Source organism: Natator depressus, chromosome 23, assembly GCF_965152275.1.
Source record: "Natator depressus isolate rNatDep1 chromosome 23, rNatDep2.hap1, whole genome shotgun sequence".
NCBI classification, from domain to species: Eukaryota; Metazoa; Chordata; order Testudines; family Cheloniidae; genus Natator; species Natator depressus.
The window spans coordinates 4569897-4581620 of NC_134256.1; positions in this window are offsets into that span (position 1 = coordinate 4569897).

Sequence of the window (11724 nt, forward strand, 5' to 3'; positions counted from 1 at the left end):
CGCTCTCTCCCAGCACTCACGCGTGACCACATGGTCACATCCCAGAGCAGCACTTGGAACTTTGCCATGTAGACGACTGTCAAACCCACAGAGTTTGTGGGGATTCCAACACTGAATAGTAACTCCACCCAGCTCAGAGCCAACTAGCTGGAGGAGACAGGGCTGCCAGGGCAGTAGGAGAAGGAGTTGCCTGATTCTGAGTCTTCTGGCCAGTTGGTCCAAGAGGAGCTGCAGCGGGAGTGGGGCTGTGGCTCCCTATGCAGTGTGGAGTCTGATGGTTCCGTGCCACGAAGGGAACCCCAGTGGCCACTGCTTTCAGGGAGCTCCAGCCTTGCATCTCAGAAGCTTCCAGCTGCAGTGTCTCTGCTGTTGAGTTAACATTTGGCACCAGGGCCCTGGGGTGAAAGATGCTCGGGGTGTGGATGGGTGAATCATTAACACGCACTGACAATTCCATGGAAGGCTCACAGCTCGGAGGTAAAATCTCAGAATAAGGTGACAGGCCCCACCTGCAGCCCCATTTAGATCTCTGTAGATAGCACGGTTCTGATGCCATTATATTTTTCTCTTCGCTGGAACTGAAGTTCACTTCCTCAGAACTAGCCCACTGTTGGTGGTTGAACTCAATGTCCCTTTCTGAGTGAAAACCAAGGTTGGCTTGAATTCATTCTGGAGGGAGCCAGAGAGTTGTATTCATTTTCAGTCTCGCAAAGAGCGTAGACTCATGACTGAGTGATGTGAAGGGGCCAGCAGGTGCAGTCTGAGTGTAGGGTGGAACTTTCAAAAGTATCTATGGCTCAGATTTGTAAAAGTAGCTAAGCATTACTGCACTCAGCTTTGCAACACCTAAATAATTTAGAAGCCTGAGACCAGGTCTGCACGAAGAAATTAAGTCTGTGTAACTATGTCGCTTGTAACTATGGGTGTGAAAAATCTGACCTAACCCCCACTGTAGACAGCACTACGTCAATGGGAGGGCTTCTCCCTTTGAAATAACTACTGCCTCTCAGGGAGGTGGGTTAACTACGATGACAGGAGAAGCCCTCCCATCGGCGTAGGTAGCTTCTTCAGTGAAGCATCTTCATTGCTGCTGCATTTTAAGTGTAGATCTTCCTTGAGTCTCATTTTCAGTTGACAGTCAATGTGATTTAGGCTCCTAAGAATATGTCTACACAGCAATGTAAGCCTATGTTTGAGCCTGGGCTAAAACCTAACCCCCCTTGCATCTAACCTGCAATTGCGCTAACCCAGGGCTCGGACCCAGGGTCCCAGGACCCTGCAGGGCTGAAGGCTCCAAGCTCTAATTAAGCCTGGATCCAGGGTCCAAGCCCAATTACTTTGCAGTGTAGATGTACCCCACTTGACTCAGGTCCTGGGAGTCAGCTGGAATTACCCCACAATTCCATGGGACAACTTCCTTAATCCTCTCTATCCCAAAAATCTGTAACCCATTCTACAGAAAACAGAAGCCACCTATTCTTTGAGAACATCAGCAGCTCAGGTCAGCGGTAACCCATTCTCTTCTGAGCACCGATCTGCATGCACACTATCAGAGAGCCTCCTGGGTTTGCAATGGAGAGCAAACCCATCAAGCCTATTGCAAGGTTCTCTCATTGGCATAAGTAACTCACCTCCCTGAGAGGCGGTAGCTAGGTCGACGGGAGAATTCTCCTGTTGACAAACACTAACTTCTGGGGGTTAGATCAGTTTAACTGAGTCACTTAGGGGTGTGGATTTTTTCCCCAGCAGAGGCTCCAGAAATCTTTGAGTATCCCTTGCATAGAGGAACCAAACCAACTGCTCTGCATCTGGGCCCTTTATAGCCATGCAGAGAGGGCAGGATTTTCCTCTAACGCAGGTAAGTGCTCCAAGGTAACAGGAGAGAGCTGGGCCTGAGCTGCCAAAGTGGATATAGATTTCAATATTTCACCATCAAAATTCAAGGTTATTGGATCAACTGTCACGATCCGGGCCCTTCTCTATAGACACGTTTATGCACCCGTGGTCCCATACATAGTCCACAACAGGAACACACTCACAGTAAGATGTCCTGTTAACCTTTGAAACATGCAGAGTTACTATGTCTGGCCACTTCCTGGAAATACACCCCATACTCCAGATTGGAGCGAGACATTGACTTGAGTCAAACAAGGACTGTTGGGACATCTGCTTAGTTTGCAGGAAGGTGAGTTTTGGCTGGATATTTGGAAATGTTTTTGAACTCTAAGAATAGTTAAGTACTGGAAAAGGCAGCCTGCATGACCATGAACAAGTCACTTTACTGAGTCTTTTGTTGCAACCGTTCCCCCCTGTACAATGGGGATATTAGCACTGTCCTGCCTGCCAGGGGGCTGCGAGGTGAAATGCATTAAAGATTGTGAAGCATTCCGATACTGCAGTGATGGGCGCTGGGTAAATACCACGGTTAACTGCAAAACCAGCCATTGGAATGGAGCATTGATCAGACTGTGCGACAGCTCAGAGCATGTGACCGTCACACCCACTGGGCTTGTGGGGATCCTAACACTGAATAGCAGTAACTCTATCCACCCCAGAGTCAACTAGTAATGGAGAAATGGCCACCAGGGAAGGAAGAGGAGGAACAGCTCCCTCGTTCTGAGTCTTCTTGCCAGTATGGCCAAATGAAGCTGGACTGGGAGAGGGGCTGGGGCTCCCTGTACAGTGCAGAGTCCAAACATTCAGTGTAATAAGGGGGCATGCACATGGCCCCAAGGCCCACTGCCTTCAGGGAACTCCAATCTTGTATCTAGGGATCCCCAACAGAAGGCATCCCTTCTCCTTTTTTCTGGGAGAATTCAGTAATTTCTGGCATCGGGCCCGAGATTAGAGATGCTCGGGGCAAGTATAGGGAATTATTAACATGGACAGTGAGTTCCAGGGAAAACTCATAATTCGGAGGTGAATGAATAGGCCCTGCCAGCCTCATTAAATCTCTCTGTAAATAGCACTCTTTCATCTGCATTTTAGCTACCTCTACCATGGAACCAAAGTTCAGTTCCTCAGAACTTGCCCCTTGTTCAGGGTCAGGCTCGATGCCCCGTCTGTGTAAACCCAGGGCAAGTACATTATGGGAAGCCAGAAAGCCATATCAACTTTCATGCCTTCCAAGGGCATCGACCTGTGACTCTGTTATTGCTCTGTGCCATGCAAGGGTCTGCAAGTGCAGAGAAAGAGTAGGGAGAACCTTCAAAAGGGCCTAACAGTCTGAGGAGCCTAAAGCCCATCTACAGTTAAAATTTAGGTTGACAGAGCTACATCAGTCCGGGGCATGATCAATCCACACCCCTGAGCACCACAGTCTTGCTGACCTGACCCCCAGTGTACACAGACCTGGGTAGACAGAGGAATGCTTCTGTCAACCTAACTACTGTTGCTTGGGAAGGTGGAGCTCCTACACCTTTCCATCAGTGTCGTCTGTGTCTAAACAATGGGGCTATGCCAGCATAGCTGCAGCCCCATAACTATGCTTCTTTAGCCCCCATAGTGTAGACATACTCCAAGACCCATTTTCAGAAGTGAGTTAACCACTTAGGAACCTAAGTCCCCTTGACTTTCAGGGAGACTTCTATTCTATTTTATTCCATATCGGTTCTTCTCCCGCTCTCATCACCATCATACCCGAGCACCTTCCCGTTATGTATTAAGTCATGCATTACATACACACAGCAACTAACATTTTCTCCCCAACCCCACACCCCTGCACTCCCCAGCCTCACGGCCTCCTACAATCTGCAGGAGCAGAGATACCTTCCTACAGCACTGACACAAGAAGGGCAGACTGAATGAGAACAGGGTGCACAGGGAGATTGATGGGGGGCATTCCCCTCCTATCTTTGGGTCTCCTGAGATACGTAGGAGGGGAAAACTCCCATCACGCCTTAGCATGCTTATTGCCCTCCTCCCATAACAAGCCTTCTGAGGCGGAAATGGCCCTTTCCCAATTGACAAGTAGCCCCAGTGACCAGGTTACACCTGGAGCTCTCATTCTGCTAGGAAAAGGGCTAGACATTGACTATATATTTAAGACCCCTGCAGTCAGTTGTGCTGGACTAAGCTCCCTGGAGTAGACAATCCCCAGCAATATTCCCAATTAGAGTTAAAAACTTCTGGGATTAGACTTTCATCAGCTAAACTTTGGTGCTGACCAGTAGGTCTCACCCGGGGGAGTCCTGCAAACCAAGGTTTTGCAAGTACACACATATTTTATGTTTTGTTTTATACACATAAAATATGTATGTGCAGACCCGTTCCCTCTGAAGCACCTGGCATTGCCACTGTAGGACGACAGGATACTGGTTTAGCTGGACCATTGGTCTGACCCAGTATGGCCGTTCTTATTTCTTAACCATTTCTAACTTTGTCTCTCATATGTGAATTGACTTAAAATCCTAGCTTCTTTGGTTAAGCTATTTGTTTTACTGTTAATCTAACCTACCAGTGCTGTGTTTGAATTAAAGTGAATGTAAACTCCACTTAGTGTGGGAAGCTGGTGGGTTTGTGTCTTTAGGGGGACAAATGAACCTGAGGATTTGCTTTGAACAGTCCAGGAGAGGGCTGGACGCTGCAAAGCCTGTGGTTTGGGGAAAATTCAGGACAGGGGTGTGTGTGGGGTCACCTTGCTGGTTGTAGCCATGGCTAGTAGAAGCCAGAATGGGGCTGTAAACAGGCTGCTGGGTCAGAGCTGCTGACCCACGGATGTCTAGCGCACACACACACACTCAGGGGGTGACCTGCATGCAGGCAGGATGGTTGTGAGAACCCCAGGCTGGGAGCTACAGCAGCAGAGCATTGTGAGGCACCCCAGATTGCAGGGCAAGTGGTGACATGGCCCCTCATTAGTCTGGCTTGCACCCTAAACTCCATCAGAAGCAATCAGATGAAAGCATTATTTAGAGACTTTTTCTAACTACAGCTGTGGTGCAAGGATAGATTTGTCCTGGCTGGCTAAGTCAGACGCTGATTAGTTAGAAGGAAAAAAGAGAAAGGCAAGAACAGAAAACAATATAGAAAGGTGTTAGCAAGAGCCTCATGTTCACATTACAGGTCACATTGTTGTCCAGGGTTCAGCTGACCCGAGGGTGGGCGGCGGTGATGTCACTGGTCCCTTCTCCTTGCCTGGTCTGGTCAGGACATCTGTTAGGATCAGGGGAATGCTAAGATGGAAATCCTGGGGTCCCAGCAGTTGGTGGAGGGGGTGGCAGCTATGATGGTGAGGCTGGCTGACATGCAGTAGACCTTCCTCGCTCCTCCCCTCCTACAAGCTTAAGTAGGTTGCCAAGTAACCCCTGTGACATACTTCCCTGGGGTCAGGGCCGTCCTTAGGCATATGCAGAATACACAGCTGCTTAGGGCACCTGAAAATTTGGGGCACCACTGGGTCTTAGTGTCTACCCTTCCGGCTTTCCTATCCCTGTTCAGACCCTTCCTGCAGGCTCCCACAGCTGCCTGCTGGAGCCTGGTGACTGTTACTCCACCTAGTAAGTTAAAAGTGAAAAGGCCTCCAGCCTGCCAGACCTATTCGCACAACACTGAAACTGTTAAAGAGCCTTTCAAGGGGTAATGAAGCCATTTAACAGGCATTTGCCAACCCCCAGGTATCTACTGTCAGTTTCTGAATTTACTGACAAAAACAGTTGTGCATGATTGTAATATTTACTCAGAACATGTTAGTCTACAGGACCTTAGTTTAAAATATGCTTTAAAAATATTTCATTAGTGAGTTGATGAAGATTATAAAATCACATCGCTAAAAAATCCTTGCATAGATTTTTAGATGCACAATCATCTTTAGCCTTAAATGCTTGGATCTTCAGACACATAGTTTTTTAAATAAATCCTTCAAAAGACCACCTTTATCTAAAATACACATTTTAATTTTAATTACTATAGTAAAAAAAACTTGCTTCCAAAGTCTTCCTGTCCTTTCTGTCCATCCCTTTCTCCCTTCACACACCCACACCCCCAGTTGAAGAGAGCCCTTAAAGGGACAACGCCCCTTTCCTTCCAGATAGCTGGACAAAGAGTTTCCCCTTTCTTTAGAATCATAGACTATTAGGATTGGAAGAGACCTCAGGAGGTCATCTAGTCCAATCCCCTGATCAAAGCAGGACCAATCCCCAACTAAATCATCCCAGCCAGGGCTTTGTCAAGCTGGGCCTTAAAAACCTCTAAGGATGGAGATTCCCCCATCTCCCTAGGTAACCCATTCCAGTGCTTCACCACCCTCCTAGTGAAACAGTGTTTCCTAGTAGCCAAGCTAGACCTCCCCCACTGCAACTTGAGACCATTGCTCCTTGCTCTGCCATCTGCCACGGCTGAGCTCCATCCCCTTTGGAGCCCCCCTTCAGGTAGTTGAAGGCTGCTATCAAATCCCCTTGCACTCTTCTCTTCTGCAGACTAAATAACCCCAGTTCCCTCAGCCTCTCCTCATAAGTCATATGCCCCAGCCCCCTAATAATTTTCATTGCCCTCCGCTGGACTCTCTCCAATTTGTCCACATCCCTTCTGTAGTGGGGGGCCCAAAACTGGACGCAATACTCCAGGTGTGGCCTCACCAGTGCCGAATAGAGGGGAATAATCACTTCCCTCGAGCTGCTGGCAATGCTCCTACTAATATAGCCCAATATGCCGTTGGCTTTCTTGGCAACAAGGGCACACTGCTGACCTATATCCAGCTTCTCATCCACTGTAATCCCCAGGTCCTTTTCTGCAGAACTGCTGCTTAGACAGTCGGTCCCCAGCCTGTAGCAGTGCGTGGGATCCTTTTACTTCTGACTATCTGATGAACTATTTTTAAGAAAAATCAGTATGTTAGAAAGATATAAAATCCTTTTTTATGCCTAAATTTTTTGGAAACATATTTATTAAAGTTGGTGAAATTTCATAAACATGTCTATTGTTATGGAGATCACACAAAGTAAATTAGTGTTCCCTTTTTCTAAAAACAATGAACATTGTTATGAACACGCTAAACCTCTGTGACTGATTAATTTAAAATAATGTCTTTGTTTCAGTGAGTTAAATATGTAGTAATCTGGAATGATTACTTTATGAAGGCTTAAGAGTACATTTAAAATATAAAATCAGCTTAGAAATACTGATTAAGAAAATGTAAAACAGAGAAGAGCTGCATCATGTAGTCCATAATATTTAATGTTGTTTTCAGCAAGACAGCTGACTCGCCCTTACTACAAAGTTTTTGCAAATAAATGTCTGACAAACTTCAGGGCATATCAAAAAACCTGACATTTTTATTCCCAAGTTTAGTGCTTTTAATTAGGTACCTTCTGCATGTCAATTCCGTGTGAGGGAGAGGGCACAGGGGCCTCTGTGGGGAACTGTAACTCTCCGGCACCGTGAAACAGGCCAGGCGTCTCACTATCCTTTGCTGCCTCGTCCCTCCTCCCCCTCCTCCCTGGGCTGCGAGCCCAGGCTGCCGTCGGGCATAGGGACACCAGTTTAATAATACTGCATAGGGCCCCATAAATCCTAAGGATGCCCCTACCCAGGGTGCAGTTTGGAACTGGGGTAATGCTGGGCCCTCTGGCTCAACAACCTGGGCTCCTTCTCACGCTGTGATGCTGTGATAAGCTGTAGACCCCTCCATATCCTGCACTCACACAAACGTTCACAGACAGGGACACACCCAGCTGCAGATACATCAATGCTTTCACTAGTCACTCATGAACCAACAACAGAGAGCTCGCCAGCCTAGGATCCCAGAACTGTACCATCTTGCCCTGGTCAGAAGCCTGACCACTGTATGTTTATTACCCAGTCTGCCCCTCCCTCAATGTGGAGAGGACAGTGCACCAGCCCATGTTCCCTCTACACTTCAGACAACACACTGTTATTTGAGTGTTTGCTTACGTCCATTCTGAGTAGCTTTTGCATGGGCGGCAGCACGTCTAATAGGCAGGGGAAGACTAAGCGTGCCCAAACAGCCCCATGTGGCCCTGCCCACACTCCGCCCGAGGCCCCCTCCCCTCTTGTGGCTACTTGGCTCCAGCCCACATAGGCTGCTCCTCTTCCAGGAAGGGAATTCTGATCTGAATGAGTGCGCCAAATCTATGCGCTTGGCTCTGCAGGCTGTAACCACTAGATCACATTGTAAGCCCAGGATTCCTGATTCCTAACCTGTCTCTTCACTCCAGGAAATAGTCATGTAAGCCACTGCTGAAGTGTATGCTATGTGCCCCTGTAGTTGATGGTCTACAGAGGCAAACCACCTAATTATGTTACTAATTGAGGAGTGTTATCCACACAGCCAGTGGATGGAATCTGGCCCACCTGACCTATGTTTCCTATTCCTGTGTGGTGACTTCCATGAGTGGTGTTGAGAGCAACACTATCGTAACCCATATGCAAAAGAAGCCTGAATGAAAGTTTAAGTCTAGACAACTTTCAGTCTGATGTTTGCTAACTTTTGAGTGCTTGACTTCACAACCTTATTTTAATGCAGCTTTTTATATGTAATCTTTATATAGAGGACTGGAATGGTCCACAGAAGCTCTACTTTGGGGCCTTTAGGAAGAGAGGGCTGCATTAGTCTCATTGGGAAAATTATCTCTGCAATGAATAGGGCTAGAAATGTAATTTTTTAAAATATGAAAGCAGGAGCTGAGTAGAGGACTAGTGATCACCCAGGACATTTTTTTAATTGCAAAAATTGCAGAATCCATGGCTAAAACGACAGCATGGCAAAAGAGCAGAGGGAAAAGTGTGTGTGTGTCTGGAGGAACCAAAAGCTGGAAAATGTCAGTAAAACATTTCATCCAGCTCTATTATTTAGACATCTGTTACATTGGGAGTGAAGGAGTTAACAAGATTGACAGGCTCCACACTGGCAATGAACCATTAGAGAAAGCTGGTGGATCCTGTTGGCTCCGCCCCACTACATCTGCAGCCAATTTCAGGCATGGAGAGAGGAGATAAAAGGAGAGGATGGTGGACCTAGATCAGCTTAGGGCTAACCAGGACAGAGCTCTGTTTCTCTTGCTGGGAAAGTAGCCTGATTGCAGCCCTGAGCCAGCTAGTTTGCCTGCTAGATCAGCCCTCCTGAGAAGGCAACCACCAGAAGCACAGACTGGGAGGCTAGCCCTGAATACAAGGCTGGGGCCCTACTGAAGGTTTGTAGGCTGATGCAGATTTTGAGTTGGGTTTGGTTTTGTTCCAGATTACCTCTGAACCTCAGATGCAAGAAAAGAAGTAGGACTGGAGGGTGCTTTGGCTGTTGGGCCAAAATACCACTTTACTGGACCTCAGTTAGGACAGAGACATACCCGTGGAGACTAGCAGCTGGGTGAGTTGGGCCCAGAAGGGCCACAAGAGACAGTCACTCTATATGTTACAGCCTCCAACTTCCTCTGGGCATTAACAAATTAGGGAGCTAAATGACTGACAACTAGTATTTGCATCTATTGTCCAAACACCTCTGAATTAAACTTTGTATTTTACTGTATAAAAGATATTTTCCTATAGTCTGACTTTGCTTTTTCTTTCCTCTTAGTGACAAATGAGGCAAAAAAGACAAATGAAGATATTTGCTGCTATGGCTCTGTGTTACGTTACCCCTCCAGTGACAATTGGGTTGTATACTCCCTGGGGATATTGCAAAAAAATGCTCTTGGACAGAATCCAAGGTAAGTATCAGGAAGGGTGATGGAACAATGATTCACACTTCAATCCAAGTAGGGTGGATTCAGTGGCTTCTACTTACCTTGACCCTTTAAGTCTCCATCTGTCTCGATATTATAGGTATTTAAATGATGCCCCTTATTGTCATATCTGAGCACCTCACAACACTCCTGTGAGGTAGGGATGTGCTATTTACCCCAGTTTATAGATGGTAAACTAAGGCAGTGACTTGCCTCATCACACAGGTAGCCTGTGGAAGAGCAGGGACCTGAAGCCAGGTCTCCCAAGTCCTAGACTAGTCCCCTAACCCTTGGGTCATCCTTTCTCTCCTACTGTGCACAAAATCCTAATGCAGCTAGGCTCCCTAGTTCAGAGAATGGATACCCCCTCAAAGCATTTGCAAAATCGGTCCCCCTACCTTGCGTCCCACAGGGGAACTGGAGGTGATCTACTGTTTTTCTGGGCCCCTTTGCAGCTGCATTGGGGTTGTGCAGATCTCTTCCCAATTATCCTGATCCCAACGCACTAGCGACTCCTTCAACTGTTTCTGTTTAAGCATTTCTTGTGCTGCCTCAGGTTATTAATTCATCTATTTTGTATCCTCTTCTGCATGGTTTTCTTTATACCAGTTCGAAAAACGCCACACACCGACGATACTGGCTACATCTTTATAAACTTCAGTGCCTGGGAGTATGTTGGTAGTGACCATACTTGGGCAGGACTGGTCACCGCACTGTGTGATGTAATTGAAAAGAGAGAGAGGATACTCATGAGTGCGTTTAGGGTGTTTGGGAGTGAAGTCAAAGTTGAGACCAAAGGATCACGTAAATGGGTTATGAAAACCTATATGAAGTGCACATTTTATTCTCCTTCTAATGTCTTGAGATCTCCAGCAGGGACACAATAGTTAATATCTTAATACCTACTGGGAGTACAATTACTACCATATATGTCACAGGATTTGCCTTCCCTATTCTGAAAAATTTAATCTTCACCCTAAAAGGCAAGCTGGAGAAAGAAATGAGCAGGGAAGATTTCAGTTCTCAGCTGGGCTTCATGCACAAAGTTAAAATGGTGGTGGAGGTCATTACCAAGTTCCTTCAGTTTATGGCCGTCTATAAGCCAAAAGAGATCTGTGTGGTGCTAAAGGTCACTAACTTGGACATATGCACCCCAGACAAAGTGGTTGGTGTTCTGGATGCAATGAATGTCCTCCTCTCAGACAAGGATGCCCCATTCATCTCCATCTTGGCCGTTGATCCAAGCATCATCACAGAATGTATAGAAAAGTCACAAAACATGTGACATTTGCTCCAAAAAATTACAAGGAGCAAAGGGGAATCAGAGAGCATAATAACAGTAAAAAGAAAAGGAGTACTTGTGGCACCTTAGAGACTAACACATTTATTTGAGCATAATAACAGTGTGAATCACCAGGAAAAGAACCCAGCAGAAGACTCTGAAAGATCTGGCACTTGCAATGAACAAGAAATCCCCTCAAAGCTTTTCAGTATCTGAAAGAAATAGGCAATGAATACATGCCAGGAGATAATATCCAGATGAAAAGGATAGTCAATACTGTGATAAACGTTATGCTAATGATCAAAATGGGACTCCAGACTGAGGTGGAGGTAGAAAAATTTTGAGGTGTTGTTGGTTAATTGGGTCATTCTTGCTAACAACTGGCCTTGCCATCTGAGTTGGATTTTGCAATGTGTGGAAGATAATCGGCAAAGGAATCTGCTTAGTGAAACCAATGTTGGAAGCCAAAAAGATGCTAATCTCTTATTGGACATTTATGATGAGAACTCTTTTGAGCTGAATACGATTAAAACAAAGATTGAAAAGCTCCTAGAACTTGATGGTGATCAGGAAATTTCTGAAAAAGATCATGAAGACAGAGAAATTCACAGTTAAAAATGTTAAACAGTTTTCCAATCTCACTATCAACTTGGATAGTTCCCTGAAAAGGCATCTGGAACTAATACAGAACATGAATGGCATAATATCAGATAAACTCAACCAAACAATTCCCCATGAACTCTGTGGTGAATGTCAGTGAAAAAG